An 18,863-nucleotide genomic window follows, 5' to 3' on the forward strand; every position below is an offset into this window, starting at 1 on the left:
GTTGAAAATGAAATGTTACAGCTCTCTATTCATGTTCACATGTATGATATTTTTCACTTTCCTAAAACTGGATTCATATTTTCCATATGGATTCTTTTTTTCTCTCCCTCTTTTTGGATATGTATGGTACTGGAGATTGAACATATCTACTCAGTTTTCCATATGGATTCTAATCACTGAGCCACATCCCCAGCCCTTTTTTTTTATTATTATTATTTTGAGACAGAGTCTCACTAAGTTATCCAGGCTAGCCTCAAATCCTGATCCTCCTGACTCAGCCTCCTGAGTAGCTGGCAGCAATCAGCTCAACTCCATAAACTATCTTTAAATTTCATTTGTAGTCTCCATATGACCATAATCCCAGCTACCCAGGAGGCTAAGGCAGGAGAATCTGAAGTTCACGGACAGCCTGGGCAACTTAGCAAGACCCTATCTCAAAAAATAAAAAGGGCTGAGGATGTTGCTTGGTGGTCTAGCACCCCTGGACTCAAAATATTTTAATTGTAAAAAAAATAAAATCTAATTGTACAGGAAGCATATAGAGGAATAGTTGTGTAATTATGGGTTAAGGAGTAATTCTTTAACATTTATGCCAGAATTAGACAATGTTGAGATGGGTCCTCACTCTGTTGCGGAGGTAGGCCTCAAAAGTCCTGGAGGTAAGTGATCATCCTGCTTCAGCTTCTTAAGTAGGTAGGACTATGGACATATGCCTCTCTCCCCAGCTAAGACACATTTTTAAGCTGATTTTTAAGTTTAAGTAATAGGAACTTTAAAATTAGGCATTTTAAAAAGAAAAAAGGCCATAAAATGTTTAAATAAGCAATACCTTGAATGGAGAAGAATTCTACCTAAAAGATTCATACCCATAACACACAGAAAGCTCTAAAATACTAAGGAAAAGAAATGCATCCATAGAAAAATTGTCAAAGGATGTATTTAGGACAAAGGAATACGTGGCAATAAACATGAAAAATGTTTACATTCTAGTGAGAAAATTTATTGGAAATTAAAGCAATAAAAATATATTTTTCCCCTCACAAAATGATGATTCAAAACTTAGAATTTAGTAGTGATGAAAATATGGGAGAGTGAGTATCCTTTTGCACTATTAGTAATAGGATGAGATCCACTTGTTCTTTGTGAAGGATAGATTCTTCTTTTTTTTTAATACTTTTTTTTTAGTTGTAGATGGACACAGTACCTTAATTTTGTTTATTTATTTTTATGTGGTGCTAAGGATCAAACCCAGGGCCTCACACATGCTAGGTAAGCGCTCTACTGCTGAGCCCCAGCCCCTGTTATGTTTTTTAATAAAAAGTTTTCAAAATCTATATGTAGCCAGGCACAGTGCTTAATGCCTGTGGTCCCAAATTACTGGGGAAACTGAGGCAGGAAGATCATTTGAGGGCAGCCTGCTCAACCATAGCATGACTCCATCTCAAAACAAACAAAAAGTTTATGTACTTTAACCTGACAGTTTTACTTAAAGGAGTCTACTATAGGAAGATACTCAAGTACAAATGGAAAGATTTGGTTAAAGGTGATAAAAATCAGAAAAGATATTTTAAAAACAGAAGGAAAAAAACTCAACTTTCATGAATAAAGGGTCGATTAAATTATAATATGTTTAAATGTTAGAGACCATAACACACACTTTTTCTCCCAGCACCTACCTACCATGGTGTCTGGCCACAGAAGCACACCTTTGGGGAATATGATAAGATGAGTATAATAAGATTTTTAAGTTTAAAAGATGAATATAAAATAGTTTTTATATGTTATATACATTGTAAGACTGGAAGAAGCCACACCACACAACACAGATCACCAAAGAGGTTTCCCCGCTTTATTACAAAAGGCTGTGTGTTTATATAGGTCTAAGGAGAGGTAGCAGGGGCTGAGGTAGATAACAGGTCGCCCGTTTATTGGCAAGCTCTTCCATATGTCAGTTCCGGAGCCCAAGAAGTTAATTCTAATTGGGGCTAAGGCTTCCCACCAGCAGGGTTTGAACATTAGCGCCTGCAGGAATGTTTCTGCGCCAGTGAAAAAAACAAAGAGGGAAAGAGGGTCGTTAGACGCCATGTTGGGGTTTTTTTCTGGGGTGCTGCCGCCATTATATGTTTTCCCAACATACATAAAATACTGAAAAATATACATCAAAAGATGTTAGTTCTCTGAGTAGTGAGATTGTGGTGATTTCTTTTACATTTATGTATTTTCTTATTTTTCTCTCATGTATACATACTAGTTGATCATTTCTTTGAAAATGAAAGTAATTTCAGAAATTCTTTAATGCAGTCTCTTCTTTCTACACTTAAGATACCAAAGTCTCAGTCACAAGCACTAGTACCTTAACTAGAATAAGGTCTCTTGGCTCCAAGTTCAGGGTGATTTGTTTGTCTGTTATCTCTGATTAGACTGCAGGTGGTCACAGTGCTTATGGGCAAAGGCCTTAACACACTCACACTTTTTTTCTCAGTACCTACCATGGTGTCTGGCCATAGAAGCACACCTTCGGGGAATATATATTGTAATGAATTTCTTATGGGATAGGGCCCAGGATTGTTCTGAATCTTATTTTTTACACCTAACATACACACACACACACAAAAAAAAAAAAAAAAAAAAAAAAAACTAGTTTCATATTCATTTTCATAGTATTGCTACATAGTTTTCCTTTTTCTTTTCATCTGAAGTGCCTTTTAAAATGCCTTGCTTTGTTAACTTTCTTCCTTTGTTAGCTGTGGTACTTTGTGCCTCAGAGAAGGGAGGGACCTGGATTTTTCATGTTGTTTAGGTCAGATGATCTCTCTACCATCTTAAGCAAACCCCTGCTATCTCTCAGCTGGAATGTGGCTGTGCTGTCAGCAGATGTCATGCCAAGCACCACTCTTGATTTTCAGTGGTCAGAGGTGCACACTTGACCATCTCTGCCCTTTTTTCCTTTATCCTGTCCCTTTTCTTCCTCTCATGGACAGTCTTTGTCATTCTCTATCTATGTGTTTGTTCCTCTTCTTAGTCTAAATCATTTCTCTTAAAGATGTTTCCTTTGCTGCCTACTTCAGCTTTTTCTGCTGAAATTTCTTTTTGGTTCCCCTTCCTGAGGGTCCTCCTGGCTTCTTTGTTTATTTCTCACAGTGCAGTCTCCACCTGATTCATTTAACTTGTCCTACATCTTCTGCACCTGCAGGATCCATCTCACTAATTTCCAGCTGTTCGTCTCCCCTTGTCTCCCCTTCCCTTTTCTGTTTTTCTTCTTCCTTTTTCTCCTACCATTACCATGAACTCCTCATTTTGTTTTGTGACAGTCTTCCTCTAAGATCCTTTTATCTTCCTCTGTCCTTTGCGAAAGTTTTTAGGGTCTCTATGTAACTTGTGCCCTGCACTAATTTGAGCTTTTACTACTTTTTTTTCCATTTTTATCAGACCCTAACTTGGGGCAAGTTTCACAAACTTTTCCTTAATATATATGAAAAGGGAAATATATGATACATTTTGGCCCCTAGTGATATTGTATCTTGTCATGCCATATCTGTACCTTTTTATACTTAGCTTCAGATGCTTTTATGAGCTTCTCTTGAACATATTTTTGGGCTTCCATACGTAATACAAGCTCTATAGCTCCATTTAACAAAGTTAAAATCAGGAAACTTGTGCTGATAAATAATTTTTTCTCTTTATATAAATTTTTTCTTGGATACAAAAAAAAAATAACGTCACCATTTACATAAGACTGGACTTGTTCCTAAAAGCACAGATGTTCACTGACCTGCCTGAGCCCCAGGGAGAGCACTTAGGGAATGGTTCGCTCTGCCCTTTCTTACACATGTGCCAGCCATGGCCTTTCTCAGGAATGTTCAATGGAGTTCAGTCACCTTCACCATCTTACCCTCATTCCAAGCTTCAGCTAGGTTGTTTCTAAGGGGCATCAAGTTATGGCCTCTCTGCTTAGAGGAAAGACAGATGTTCCATAGTGCTGTATGGTTAATTACATTAAAAAGTTCAGGTTCAGCCCACTCACTTACTGTGCCTTACTTGTAGAGCACCCACCTAAGGAAGCAGCCTCTTGTCTCATCTGCATACTGGTTCTTGATTTTATTAATGGTATAATTTGTTTTATAGCAAAGCTGCCTTAGGTCAAAAATGAAATCAGTTTTTAAATTAATTTTGAAAAATAATAACTAACTCAATTATAAAAGTAGACACAGCCATAGACTAAATGAAAGCATGCTATTAATGAAGCGGTCTGTGTCTTTGCTAATCACTAACACTGAAGTAACATCCATGATGATTTTTTTTTCCTCATTGAAGGAAGAACTTTACATACTCTAATTGCCTGCCCTTAACTTCTGAAAGTTACCCAGAGTTTGTATTTCTTCCAGTCTTTAGATGAGAAGTTTCTTTTCGCTTATCTTCTCAATGCTTAAACAAGCCTTAAATTGTTAATGACACAATGAAACAGTATGTTAGAGAGACAAGCTATAAAATAGGTAACTAATATTTTCATTTTATTTGGTTGTGTGTGTGTGTGTTGTACAATGTCTTTTTCTTACTTGTGCTGTTGCCTGGGCACACTAACATATGTTGTGACCAAAGACACATTTAGTACTTTTTGTGTACTTTTCTCCTTAGTAAAGAGATGAAGAAGAATGAAGACACAACCAAATACACAGAAATGAAATGACAAATTAAATCAAGTGGAATTCTTCTTTAGAGACCAGATTTTCAGATAGAAAGGAAGAATCCACTACTTCTTATCCTTATGAAAAACCAGAAGAGAGGTGGGTGGAGAAATCAATGTGGTCTTTGAGCTTAATTGTTACAGACTATTGTTGTAATTGTTGTTGGTCAAAGTATTAGTACTTGTATTATCAGTAACTACATCAAAATTGCATTACCACTGTTGGAAAACCAATAAAGAAAAAAATGTAATTGCTATGCAGCAAACGTGAATAAAAAGTGTTTGCATTGTTAGAATATCCATTAAGTAATCATTCAATATTATTGTATCTGTATTGTGGTTATATGTGTGATGTTATGCTCAGAATATGAAGTATCTGCTTTTAAAACTAACTTTATTTAAAAGATAAGCAGCTTCAGAATATTGTGTGTTCAAAATGGTCCTAGTAACAAAGGCATTAAAAGGAAGTCTGCTTTTTAGAATTAAACATTTGTGTTTCTTTTCAGTGAATCGTATATGTAACTTGATACACCTAATCTAAAAGTGATTTTGGGCTGGACTGACAACAGTGTTCTAAATTTTTTTATTTTTTAAAAAAGGCAGTTCATATTTAAGAATATAAGTAATTTATATATTTATATTATTTGTTATTTATTTTTAATATTTGTTTTTTAATTATTATATTGCATTATTTATTTTTTAGTTCCACAATAACAATGTCATTACTATATGACTATATTTTTTGAAGTTTAGTATAATAGGAAAATTCATTTTTTTGTTCCTGACTCTTCTTTCTCAATTATATGCTGTCTATCAATAAAATATTTAGCCCCAATAAGATCAAAACTAATATAAAACTTATTTACCAAATTAGACAATTGATTCCATTAAAATAAGAAGTGAGAAAAAGTGCTGGGCATTGAGGTGTAAATTTTGCCCAGATGTATACCCAGTGTGAAATTTCTAGTAAAAATATATTTGGCTCTATCCCTGCACATGTTGTAGAAGCATAAAAATTGGTAAACATGACCCTGCTGTGAGACTTCTTTTTTTTTTTTTTTTTTTTTTTGAGAAAAAATAAAAAGATGTGTTTTAAAAGAGCAGCACTGATGCCAGCTGAAGCCCTCAGCCGTCAACACAGAGGTCTGTTCTGATCGTGCCAAACTTTCGTTGTTCTGGACGCATACAGCTGGGCCTGGGCAACTTGAGTCACTCTTGTACAAGCTTGTTTTTTTCTGTCTTGTGAATGCACTTGATAATTTAAAAATAAAGATGTTTGTCTCTCTGCAGTTTCAGCTCATGATTTTGAGATGTGCATTGATTCTCTGATTTTGGTTTTCAATTAATTAAAAATTATTTCAACAGGTAGTAGAATTACTTTAAATCAAGACAAATGAAAAATATATCAGGGGAAGTGAAGCATTTGTTAATATCTTGGTGTTCACGTGAAAAAAAAAAAACAACGAATTAAAACTAATAGATGAGATGACAAATTGGTTCTTCTCAATGACCAGTCCTTTTCTACTTTGTCCTGCTGATGATAGAAGATTATCACTATATTTAAGAATAGAATAGTTTAGTAAAACATCTTTTTATATCCTCTGAGATGAGATGGGGTATGGGAGATAACAGTAATATCCAGATTTTAGTCCCACAGTAGATGAGACACCAGAATCTATTTTGTGATTTATGACACTATACATTTTCTTGGTAACTAATTGGCTTCCTTTATTATATCTTTATTCTGAAATTATTCAGTTTTATCCCATTTCATCTCTTTTCTGTAAGCAACAGTTTTCCATTATCTTCTATATCTAAATAATTTTCAACCATTCATATGAATGTATTCCCTAACTATTGATTCAAATTTATCTTGAAAATATTAAGGTTTTTTCAGTATCAAAAATTATACTGTAAAGAAAACTTGTAAAGCTAGAATAAAAATTGTTTTCAAAAGGTTTAAAACATAAACTATTTTACACCACAAATGCAAATTTATATTTAAAATGCACACTTTAAATCAAATTAATAGTTAACACTTGATATTTTTAAAATCTTTTGCAGGATTTCTGTCACATAAAAGCAAATACTTAACCTTAATTTTATGCATAAGTTATGGAAATTTTTATTAAAGGAAGACATTTTTCCTTTTAGGAAATTCAGTAAGATTATATCTGCAAAATAACTTTTTGTTATAGCTTTATATGACATGTCACTTTAAATATTTAAACCACAAATATTCATAAAGTAAAAAAGTTTAAAAGCTATAACAAAAATTAGTGACCTTATACTTTTATATATATATAAATTGTTTTCATCTGAGGGCCATATATATATATATATATATAAGTAAGTTATGGACATATTTTTAAACAATCTAGATTTTAAGTTCTGTGTATATCAATTTTTACTTAATTGAAATTAACTGTAGAAAATATTCCCGAAATCTTCACTTTGCTTTTGCACAGTCTCATGTACAGTACTCTTCACGTCAAATCTGTGAAGTAAATAAAATCTTCCTTAATCTGCAAATAAGGAAACCAAGGCCCTGAAGGTTAAGTAGCTTATCCAAGTGCTCATGGTCTGTAAATATCATTGCCAGCTATAAATGCAGGTTTATCAGACTCCACTGGAGATTTCTGAAGCACTGGATCTTAGTTACTATGGATAGCAAAGCCAGTAAATGCTTGTCATTGGTGACTACTGCATTCACAAGAGTAACTAAAAAAATTAATCCACTCAGAGACTAGAAAGAAACATCTAATACGTTTGTAATGCAACAATGACCTAAAAAAAAGGAAGTATGTCTGAGTGAAAAATTGTTTTTTAGACTGATCATTTGTTTATCTCATAATTATTTTGATGTCTTTATTCCATAATATAGTTCTTGTGTCTTAAGAAATAGTTTCTATAGAATCAAACTAATTACATGTACAGTAACACTTTTTTCAAAAAACAGAAAAGGCGCCATTCCTGTCATATAAGAGATAATAAAAACATCAAGAAGCATGTCAATCAAAAGGCTGTGTTGACTGGAGAACTCCATCTATGGATGGACCCAATTATCTGCAAGAGAATTGAACGTCAGCATCATTTAGGCTTAACAATGGACTAACTGGGCAGACGCAGACAGCTACTCTCTGCGTAGACCCGGGAAGCAAACTTGGTAATGAGGCACTTCATTCATCATATCCTTCTGCTCTAATTATTAAGGTGAATAGGAAATACTTTAAGCTAAGGCGGGAACTGGATAACATAAAAACATTTGTTTTGTAAACACAAAGAATGCTATTTTTCTAATGATCCCCTTCAAATCTACATTAAACATATGTTGTAAGCGTCCTGTCTTCTAAAGTTGCTCTTCTAACACCTCCAGTTCATACTGGTTATGGATGAGTTCTGTCTCAAAAAGTTGGGGAAGCTAGTACTGTTAAGAATCTACAATTTTTTTTTCTCCAGTCTGGGGAAAAAAAGGGGGGGAGTTCTGTATGTACCACATCATACATAGCTCATGTTCTCCCTTTTTCACTCAGATCAAAATGGTCTAACTACATACTTCAGCCTAATTTCTAAAAGTAATAAACAATCTGATACATATTTACTGGAGTACATATCTTCTTAAATCATCACTGGAGTCTTGTTAAGAATGATGAAACAATAAAACAAGAATATTTAAGATTGGTCTATACAACATTTATATACATAAACTCATTTGTTGCCAAAGGATGGTTCTTTAAAATTGTTTGGGATAGAGATGGTTTGCTCACTGAAAATAATAAAAGCACAAAAAGAGGGAAAAGCAAGAATTTGCCAGAGCAAAAAAGCAACTGACACTTGCAAAAATTGTCATGAGACTAAAAGAAGGTTCCCAGGAGAAAAGCTTGGTAAGATTCATTTTGGTTTTTCAGCTGAGAAATATTGTTTTTCCCATTAAATTTGTTCACAAGACCATTCTATATAAATGTTCCGCATACTTTTTTCTGAGCTAAAATTCTCTTAATTTAAGATAAATGAAAGATAGTCAAGTGTGATAATGTTTTTAACCAGCCCTGCCTGTTACATCAAAGTTAATGTTCAGAAGTATCTGCAGATGCTACTTTTAGCAACTAAATATTTCCATGGTGGTAAAGAGATATCAGTAAAATCTATGCACTTTAAGAACATCACATTCTTATTATACTTATCATGTGTGCAGGCAGACTGCATAATAAACTAGTCTATAACAGCTGTAAATTTTTGAGGATTTATCTAACCACAAATACATTGAAATGGGGAAATGGGTCTATATTAAACTATGCAAGATGCTGCTGGAGCTTTGCCATTTCTGCAACATCCTGTAATTAATTTATCATGACAGGTCTGGCAAACTGAAACATCCAATACACTTGCGACAGACTGTTATACTACAGTTGTTGCAGATCCTGCAAGCCTGTAAAGTGAAGGTAGATTTTTCTTCCAAACATGACTTTAGGGTTATTATATTTATCTTTAGAGTTCCCTGTGGTCAAGCACAGACATGTCACCTCAAATTAAGAATATTAGAATATGGAAAAGACCTTGGACTTGGTCTGTTCTCTGCCATGTGTGTTCCTTTCTTAAAGAGAGCCAGCCCTGGGCAGGGCAATGATATGGTCTGGTCAACCCTTCCCATGCATGTGTGTATGTGGTGCTGAATATGATGGGGTCTCCCCTGGGTATTTTGAAGATCAGCTCTCTCTTGGTAAGCTCTTGGACACATCCTTTTCTGTAAACAAGGCTCATGAGGCCATCTCCAGGAATGTGACATTGTCTTCTGGAAGCTGCAGTTTGCCATTTTGTCGATTTAAAGTACAAATGGCTCTAACTTTTTTTTTTTCCCAAAATAGATCCTAACCATAAATTCATTCTCAGTTTCTAATAGTATAAGAAAATGATCTTCTCTTAACTTGATGTGTGTGATTTGATACAGAAGGTCTCATGGATGATATTGAGGATGAATTTATAGTAAAGAAGGCTCTTTGCTAGGGAAGTGGAGCTACCTCTCATGAAACTCAAATTGTACAAATGTCCACTGCCTTGCCTGTTTCCTGGGGAAGGTCAGAGTTCCTCAGTCTACAAATGAGAGGACCCAAGGGACCCTTGAATCTGGAATTTCAGTGAGAGGGAAAGGTGTCAGGGAATAATTCCTGGTGGTGGACTATAAGCAATTTTCTGGTTTTTTATCCTTATATTGAAAAATAGATCCTATCTGACTTGAGAAGTTTGTTTCCTGGGCCTAAGATTTAAAGGAAACGCAAATAGCAGAAACCCAAACTAAATAAAAACCGGTGAGGGGAGTGAACAAGAGACAATGGAGGAAAAGCTTATGTGTCTTCTACTCCCCTCCACATCACATCTCTTTTGTGTAAAACTGGAAAGGAAATAGAGGATAGGGTGAGATGGGGAGTTCCAAAAAATACAAATGAAACCTCACACACTCTAGTGGCAAGATCCTGCCTTGTAATGCTGATTCCCAGCTGTTTACCTGGTGACATTCTTGCTCACTAGGTAACCAAATTTAATAATTATTAAATCCTAATTCTAAAAAGACTTCAATTTTCTCAATCTTATACACAACTAAAAGTAAATGTCTCTTGTAGAACATGGCCTACATTCAGGCCCCTTTAAAACTAGGCTATCACATGTGCTGATTGTGAATGAGTGAGTGAAGATAGTAAAAATGTAAATGAACTGATAGGGAAGAGAAGATTTCTATGTATGCATGGAGGGAGAACTGAATTTTTTCAATTGTTTTTTGACAACTGGATACAAATGATGACTAATTCTATTTACATATCAAGAACTAGAATAGACTACTTTCCTAAATATATTTTTATAATTTAGGACCCTTAGTAATTTTAACACTTAAATTGTGTGTGGATGTGTGTGTGTTGTGTGTGTATACATTTGCTTCTTCAACAGCTAATTCTTGGATGCTTGTTGGTCAAGCCCTGAACAGAAGATAGATGACACAGTTGAATCAGGAATTTCAGCTCTTTGAATTTTCCATTGAAGTTGTCACACATGTATTGCCACTGTCACCTTACGGTGGTTTTCAGAAGACTTTACATACATTGTCAAACTTGAGCCTCATAACAATTTTTATTAGGCAGAAAAGGCATTATCCCCCTGCCCCCACATTTTTTTTCTAATTACTCACAGCAAGAGTTAATGACCTGTCCAACAACTATTGACCAGAACCCAAGATCCTCCTCCCAGTGATGTGTTTTTTCCAAACAAAAAACCTCTACTGACATCTGAAAAAATGTGGAAATAAATTATCTGGAAAGCCAATCTATGTTCCCTGTACAAAAGGCAACTATAAATTAATAAGACCCACTTGTATGTGTGTCTTGGAATCAATTTATGATCTCTTCCTGTAGTCAGTTGTAAAAAAAGTGTCTGTTTTTGCTGCAGTCTTGTATTTGGAATAAATATTTTTTAACATGCAAGAACTTAAAATGTAAAGTTATAACAGAATCCAAATAAAAACATGTAAAAACAAAATTATGTTTTGTACATAGGAGGAAGGTATGCAGAAAGTGTGAAAGTTCCTTTTCTAAAAACCGTTTTTAGGAACCAGGTAACAATCATTTCATGCATTATATATTTAAGCCACGTGGTTATTGTTCAAGTGCAAATAAATAGCATTTTCTATTAATAGGCAATAAATTCTCGTTTGACTTGAAACTTCATCAGATCAACTAACCAAATTGGAAATACCACAAAACAGTTCATAAAATGCAAACATGACTTAAAATTCTTCACTGACAACCCATTCACTCAGTCCACTGACTTTTCCTGTGAGCTTAGAATAATTCCCACAAATCTCCTGCACTATGATATCACAGGAAACTGAAATGAAATTTAATCACCTGGAAGTGACAGCAAAAGTAAGAAACTGAATTGATGCCTGAAAGAAAAGCCAAACTGATCAACATGGCAGAGAAAGACCTTGGAGTGCTGTCCTGTTTCCTCTACAGTTTCATTGACTTCCTGTGGAAATCCAGCGTTCCCTCTGCTGTAAGACCACACTGTACTCTGAGGACCTTGAGCACTGCAAGCCCTTCAGTTTGTCTCATTATTAGCAGTCCCTTTCCTTGAATGCCTTTCCTGGGTATTGCCTTTGGGATTTCATCTCAAAAGTACATGAAGATTAAGATTTCTTTCCTAATTATTAGCTGGGTAAGTAACCTCCTCACTGTTTCTCAAAGTATCCTACATCTAATGTCTGTAAAGACACTTAGCAAATGACATTGAAACTCAAGAAAGCTAGAAATGATGTCATACACATCTATGTGTGCCCAGAACCTACCACTGATTTAGCACACAGTAGGAGGTCAGAAATGCTGCCTGGTCTGCATTGGATGTCAATAAAAAGGCTAAAAAGTCATTGAATCACTAATCTTCTCAGTCAACCTGTATTAACATTTCTTCTATGTCTGAGATACTTCTTATAAATGTGCACTTGTGCTCTCAATATCACAGGATAGTCTCAGGTGGTATACAATGTTTTTAAAAGTCCTAAATGCCCAGCAAGAACCCAGAATTTACAGAAGGAATCTAAGAATATTTCATTAGTCGTTCTACAACACCTTTCCCTAGTCACAGCTTTTCTTCTTTTTCCATGGCTTCTTCCCTTTCTCGAACCACTCCCCCTTTCCTTTTTTATTCTTTTCTTCCTGGTCCCAGCTACTGGCTTTAACTGAACTCAACATTAAACTATTAAAACCATTGCTGATGTCCTTCTCAGTCTTCCCCTGAAAGTCAGGGGATCCAGATGGAAGGACCATTTAGGCAGTGACCTTGGGTGCCATGGCTCAGGCCCCTAGTGCAATCTTAGCAACTCTCATTTACATAAAAACACAATCTTAAAATGTGCATGTAATCTTCCTTTTTTTTTTTTTTTTTATTGAGGCAAATGAGCCAGAAGGTTAAGTCCGATTTGCATAATACTTTGCATTCCCATTCATCTGAGGGTAGAAATCCTCCAGAAGGCTTCTAATATGTGTGTATATGAACCTTATATCTGATATCTTGACCACTCTCTTTATGATTTGTGTAGTTTTCTGAGAGAAGATTTTCCTAGATTTATGAAAGTTCACAGTACCACCATTGCTAAGTCAAAGCATCTGGATGTATCAATTCACAGCTTCTGGTTGTTTTGTCCACACCATAAGTGACCGAGCCCTTTTCTTCACATGCATTTTTGTCATCTGAAAGCTTCAAACAGTTCTTTGTTCAACAAGCAATCTCAATATCAAGCCCAGAAGTGTTGACACTAAAAGTTTCTGGAACCTCCTGAGGATCTCAAGTCTGAGGCAAAGGGACCCAAGTCACACTCAGATCTGGCTGACCAAAGACATGGGGCGTGACACCTTTGGGCACAGATTGAACTAAACCAGGTCTATGTAAGATCAGGCCTCTGGCGCTCAGCCTTCTGTGTGACTGAAGTTGGAGATGCTGTCAAACACCTTCAACTTTGAGGAGTTGAGCTCTCTGCTTCAGAGCTTATACTTTTTTTTTTTGTAATATTTTTAAAGTAAATAGACACAATACCTTTATTTTATTTTTATATGGTGCTGAGGATCGAACCCTGTGCCTCACAGTGCTAGGCAAGCACTCTACCAACTGAGCTACAGCCCTAGCCCCAGAATTTGTACTTTTTAGGATTCATTTAACTACTTCCAAATATGAATATGGTAGTCTGTGGGCTCCTTGAGAACCAAGGCCATTGTGGGCAACCTGGAGGTGGCACTACCCCTCTCAGCACAATACAGGAAATCCAAGTTGGGCATTTATTCCTTAAATAAATCTCTATTAATAGCAGATCAATCCACTCAAAAATTCATTTAACCACGTTATTAAGCAGTAACCATTGAATTCACAAAATAATTGCTATTATTCCATTTCACTTTGTCCTATGTAGAGAATCACAATTTAGCAGGAAGAGTGTTTATTTTTCTAATTACTTATGATTACAGATTAATTTTAACAATAACTAGCTTTTGCTGAACACAGACTAGATAAGCTAGGCAGCTGTCAGAGGTTTTTTTATATATATATTATCTCACCTAATTTTCAAAATAAACTTATTGTTCCCATTTAAAAACAAAACAGACCCCTGCTCCTGGATCCCAGAAAAGCTAAGCCATGTGTATAAGACCACACAGCTTTTAAACTAGAGTTATCAGGATCAGATTTCCTGTTTGTCTGATCCAGAAATTCTCCTCTTCATTCTTAGGTTCGGGCCCTCAAATTTGCCAAACTACATACTATATTTTCTTTTTAAGTAAACTGACTGTTTTTTAAAATGCTTTTTCTTTTTTTTTTTTTTTTAAATATTTATTTTTTAGTTCTCGGCAGACACAACATCTTTTGTTGGTATGTGGTGCTGAGGATCGAACCCGGGCCGCACGCATGCCAGGCGAGCGCGCTACGGCTTGAGCCACATCCCCAGCCCCTTAAAATGCTTTTTCTATTGACAGTTGACAAAAAGCAGTTTCCTCTGCCTAAAAAGTAAGAAATCCAAACACTTAATATTTTCCAATTTCTCTACCATTTGTGGAACAATCTATTTTCAAAATGAAACAGATTGATCAAATGAATTTCAAAGTCACATTGAAAGGGTAAAGTTTCTAAGCTGCAAAGCCTGAGTTAAAATGTAAAGGACCAGGCATTGTAAAGCTGCTTCTAAGCTGCAAAGCCGGAGTTAAAAAGTAAAGGACTAGGTATTGTAAAGTTTCTGAACTGCACACAGAACCTGAAATTCCTGAGGCAGTTAAGACAATGCCCGGTACTGGCCACTTAGTTGTTTAATAACCTAGGACCCTGTGCAGTTTGGCACGTAGGCATTCAGGGCCTAAACCAATCAGTTTGAATGTATCCCCTCCTTAGGACTGACCTATCACTCTAGCCCGACCTGTTCCCGCCAATGAATGTGCTAATCATGTTTGAGAGTTGTTGTTCAATTTTCCCGCGCCTCATGATGATTTGTTCTGATGTATGCAAAGCCCCCGCCCTCCCCAAAAAGTGTACTTAAGCACTGCTCAACCCCTGCTCCGGGCTCTGGGCTGCTCTCCCTTCTTGAGTGAGCGTGGAGCCCCAGCATGCTGGATCTGCAATAAACCCCTTTTGCTGTTGCATCAGTCGGTCTCTTGGTGGTCTCTTCCTCCGACGTTCGCCGGACCCTGACAACATATTGCTCTGGAAATATTCACTTCAACTTTTAGCATTTAAGTAAAATGTCCTATTTCCCAATTTTATGATACAGAAACGTTATCATAGCATGAAGTAATGACTACTGAAAGGCCCTCATCAATGGAGTTCACGCCCTTGTGGAAATTGTGTCTCCTGGAATTGTTTTGGGGGAGAGAGAAGAGGTGACAGTTTGGTCTGCCATTACTGTCCTGAGGAGGGAGGAGAAAGTGGACTTTTATCCTGGCACAGTCCTTGGTCCACCTCCACTTAAGCAATGGCCTCACTACAAGTGTTGATTTGCTGTCAAACTGAGAGAAGATGCCATCTTTTCACCATTCCACCCCCATGTTTACCTTAGTGCGAGCACAATAGCAGGATAGTCAATAAGAACTGAGCAAAAGCAGATCCAGGCCCAGAGGCTTATTTTCTACTTATGGACAAATTGTCTGAGGATGAATTTCATGTAGGGATATTAGCATATAGAAACTGCAACAGGATCGCATCCTGTTACAAAGGTGAGCAGTTTCTCTCTGTATTTTTCTTTTTCTGATAGGAAATCTACCTACTCCCACCTCTCTGCCTGCACTCAGCTGCAGCCTTAAAGTCTTTGAAACTCTTCCATTTCCTTTATTTACAATCAAATTTGTTTGCAAGGCCCCAGAACCTTCTGGCTTCCAGCTGGTAGTAGGTGCAAACAAAAGCAAGACAAACATATATTTGAAAACAGCCTTACTTCTAGGTGTTTGAGAGAATTCCCTGGGGCATCTGGAACTCAGTGTTTCAAGTGAAACCTGCCTGTGATTCCCCTTTCCTCTTTGCTGAGGGCATTTGAAAGGTGGATGTACAGAAGTGTGTCTCAAGTCCACCAGGTGTCCAGAGGCATCTGAGTGTGTGCAGCTACGAAGAGCAGGCTATGCCCAGAAACGTCTTTTACCGTGTGCTTCACTGAGGTTCCCAAGAACACACTTCAGATTTCCACCTCTATTTCCTAAACAGTTTTTTTCCTCCTAAGCTAAAGGGGAGAATCCTGCTTCCTATGGCTGTTCAGAGCTGCAGAGCTACAGATCATCTATGGAGCCCACTTTCCGAGAACCCATGCACTTAGTGAAGAATTCCTGTTCCCACCCTCTGGGGGCTGTGGAGTGGGGCTTCTGATTCCCTCCAACACTGATCGCTCCAGTTACCTTGGGTGCCCATGGAAGTTATGGCATATCGACACTTCCATTACAAATCTTTCTTTGTCAACCTTCCTTGTTGGTGACTCATACCATGAGCACAAATCATCATCTGGTCTTAAACCCTGCCAGGAAGAAAAAGTATCCTGGTTAACAAGAAAGGAATGTATGCAAGTAGTCTGGTGTTAGTGAACTGTCTTCAGACTCAGAGCACCAGGTAGACTGTGGCAGCACTTTATCTAACTTCATGTGTGGTTTTAAAACTCTCATGAGTGGAAAATTAACTGAATCACCAAAAAAAAAAAAAAAAAAAAAAAGGTAATGAGTGAAGGGCCTTAAAAACTTACATTGGAGAGTTCAGGTGTTTTGCTTGAGTTCCTATCTGATAAAAAAAAAAATATATATGAAAGCACGATATTTACTTACACGATATTTCCCGTTTCCTTAATTCTTCCAAATTTGTTTAATTTGACATTCAGTTTTAAGCAGATCAAGTAAGAAGGAAGTCCATTTCCTTATGGCACCGCTTGGTAACAGAGACCCAGGATGGAAATCAAGATCTTCATTCCCAGCCCTATAGGGGGAAAATATACAAGATTTATGCAAAACTTCAAAGGAATCCCCTCCCTATACACACCTCCCCACTGTGTGGGTGTTTCCTTCATCCCACTTGGGTTTTTAGGTGTACATAATCATGCTTTTGTCTTGGACTTGGCTCACCCCACTACACTCTACTCTGAGATCCCCTGGCTTGAAGCCCAGGGTGGGGCTTTGCCCTCAGTACTGTAAATAATGGTAATTACCTTTACAAACTTAACAAAAAAAAAAAAAAAAAAAAGCTGTTTTTTTTTTTTTTTTTTTTTTTACCCCCAAGGCCAAGAATATCCAAAGTCTAGAATATGCTATAGCCCCTCGTGTGCAAATCTATCAGAATGTGGGTGGGTATTATAAACAGTATCTCCTTCATGGACTGACCAAAGTGAAAAGGACATCAGCAGCTCTCAGCCACCTCATGGGCTCCTCAGGGCCTGGGACTTCTCCCCTTCCAGTTTATAAGAGTGACATCAAAACAAACGAAAAAGATAGATATTGAAGTACAACGTGTATGTGTGAACTCCTTTGAAGCAGAAACATATTCCAGGGGCTAGTTCTGGACTCTGGGCTCTGGTGGAAAGGTGTACCTCCTCACCAAGTCTGTAGTATTTCCAAAGATTACTCCCTATAGTATCTATCTGGTTGACAGCACCTATTGTTCTGATGAGGCTGTCATGCATCCAAGCTCTGCCTCATTAGATATCACCATGGCGCTGAGGTTATGATTCCCACATAATCTTGGTATTTTATTTCATGTGCAATTACTAGCAGCTGTTATCTCTGTCTGAGATCAAAACAATTAGTGAAAATTCAAATTTTTTCAATTCAATAGCTTTTGGGCATATAGATGTGAGTCTTATTCAAAGGGTCTGATTTGCAATTGGGAGAGATTGCTTTCCAGGCCACAGACTTCCTTTAATAATTTTACTTCTAGATTAACTGGTTTGAGTGTGGAGACTTTAACATCTGGACAGATGCCTGTTACCTAGCTTGGCCTCATTTCAAAGGCCATGTCAAGGCCAAAGACACAAAGTGGTAAGCTCCTTGGGCATATGAGATCATTGGATGTTTACTTAGACTCTCAAAGGAAGTGTCAGAGTTGTCTCCATGCCATTTTTCCATTCAGAAGTCAAATTACCTCTCCCTGGCTGCAAGAGTTATTGAGGTCATGCTCTGTTCTTGTGTTATGGTGTGTCCCTGGCATTTAAATCATGGCGAATGTTCATCTGTGAGGTTCCCTGTGCTAAAAGAGAATGATTTATAAAGTATCTACCAGAAAGAGAGGCCACCTGATCCAGGAGACTAACACTTTATTTCCAAGCTCTTTCCCTGGGTTGGGAACGCTGCTGAGAATGCAGAGAACTCCAAGCCTTCCTCTGGAGTGCTAATCAGCAGCAGCAAACCTCCCTCCTCTCACCAGGAGGGCTCACTGTTTAGGAAGTAATTCCTTCTATGCCCTTGGCCTCTTTCCAAAAGTTTAACTCTTGCAGAGGTTCTGAGAGCTATGCATGTAACCTGCTGGGAGTTTTGCTTACTCTTTTGTAGAGGATTGCTCTCCTCCTTATGTGACCCCGAAGTTCATTCCCTCATACATGTTCCCTCAAGCTGCCAGAGACAGCACTCTGCAGGTGGTCTGTCTTTCTGTCTGGACTCCACACAAATTCAGTCTCCAAATTACTAATGTCTTTGCACACAATTATGAAGAGCACAGTTAAAAAATGGTGGGAGTCTTTCAGGGGAACAACAAGTAAACCAGCCCAGAACAGGGAGGCCCACCCAGATGCCCCTCTGTGAAAGTTTTAAACTTGGGATGCATATTAGGATTTCCTCTCCACTGCTCACTTACTCTCTAAAACAACTTGCTAGATGGTGATGGGGGGGGGGGGTGAGAAAAAAAACTGAGAGCAAACAGGAATTGGTCTTCTAGGTCAGGTAGTGTAAGACTTACTGACCACCTGAGAATCCAGTGCATTCCCCTTTCAAGGCAGTTGCCTACCACAAGCCATCTTCTCTTGATAAAACCAGAAGTGCCTGGGCCTTGGCAAAAAAGCTGGAGTCTAGACATAATGGTTCAAAACTTTTTCTCTGGAATAGTCTAGTTACTTCTCTCCTTGCAGATTGGAAGTTTGTTGGGAGTACTGTATCCCTCCATTTGGATAGAATTGCTTCAGAACACCCAGAGGGAAGAATTG

This window comes from Urocitellus parryii, chromosome 8 (genome assembly GCF_045843805.1).
Source record: "Urocitellus parryii isolate mUroPar1 chromosome 8, mUroPar1.hap1, whole genome shotgun sequence".
In the NCBI taxonomy this organism is placed as follows: Eukaryota; Metazoa; Chordata; class Mammalia; order Rodentia; family Sciuridae; genus Urocitellus; species Urocitellus parryii.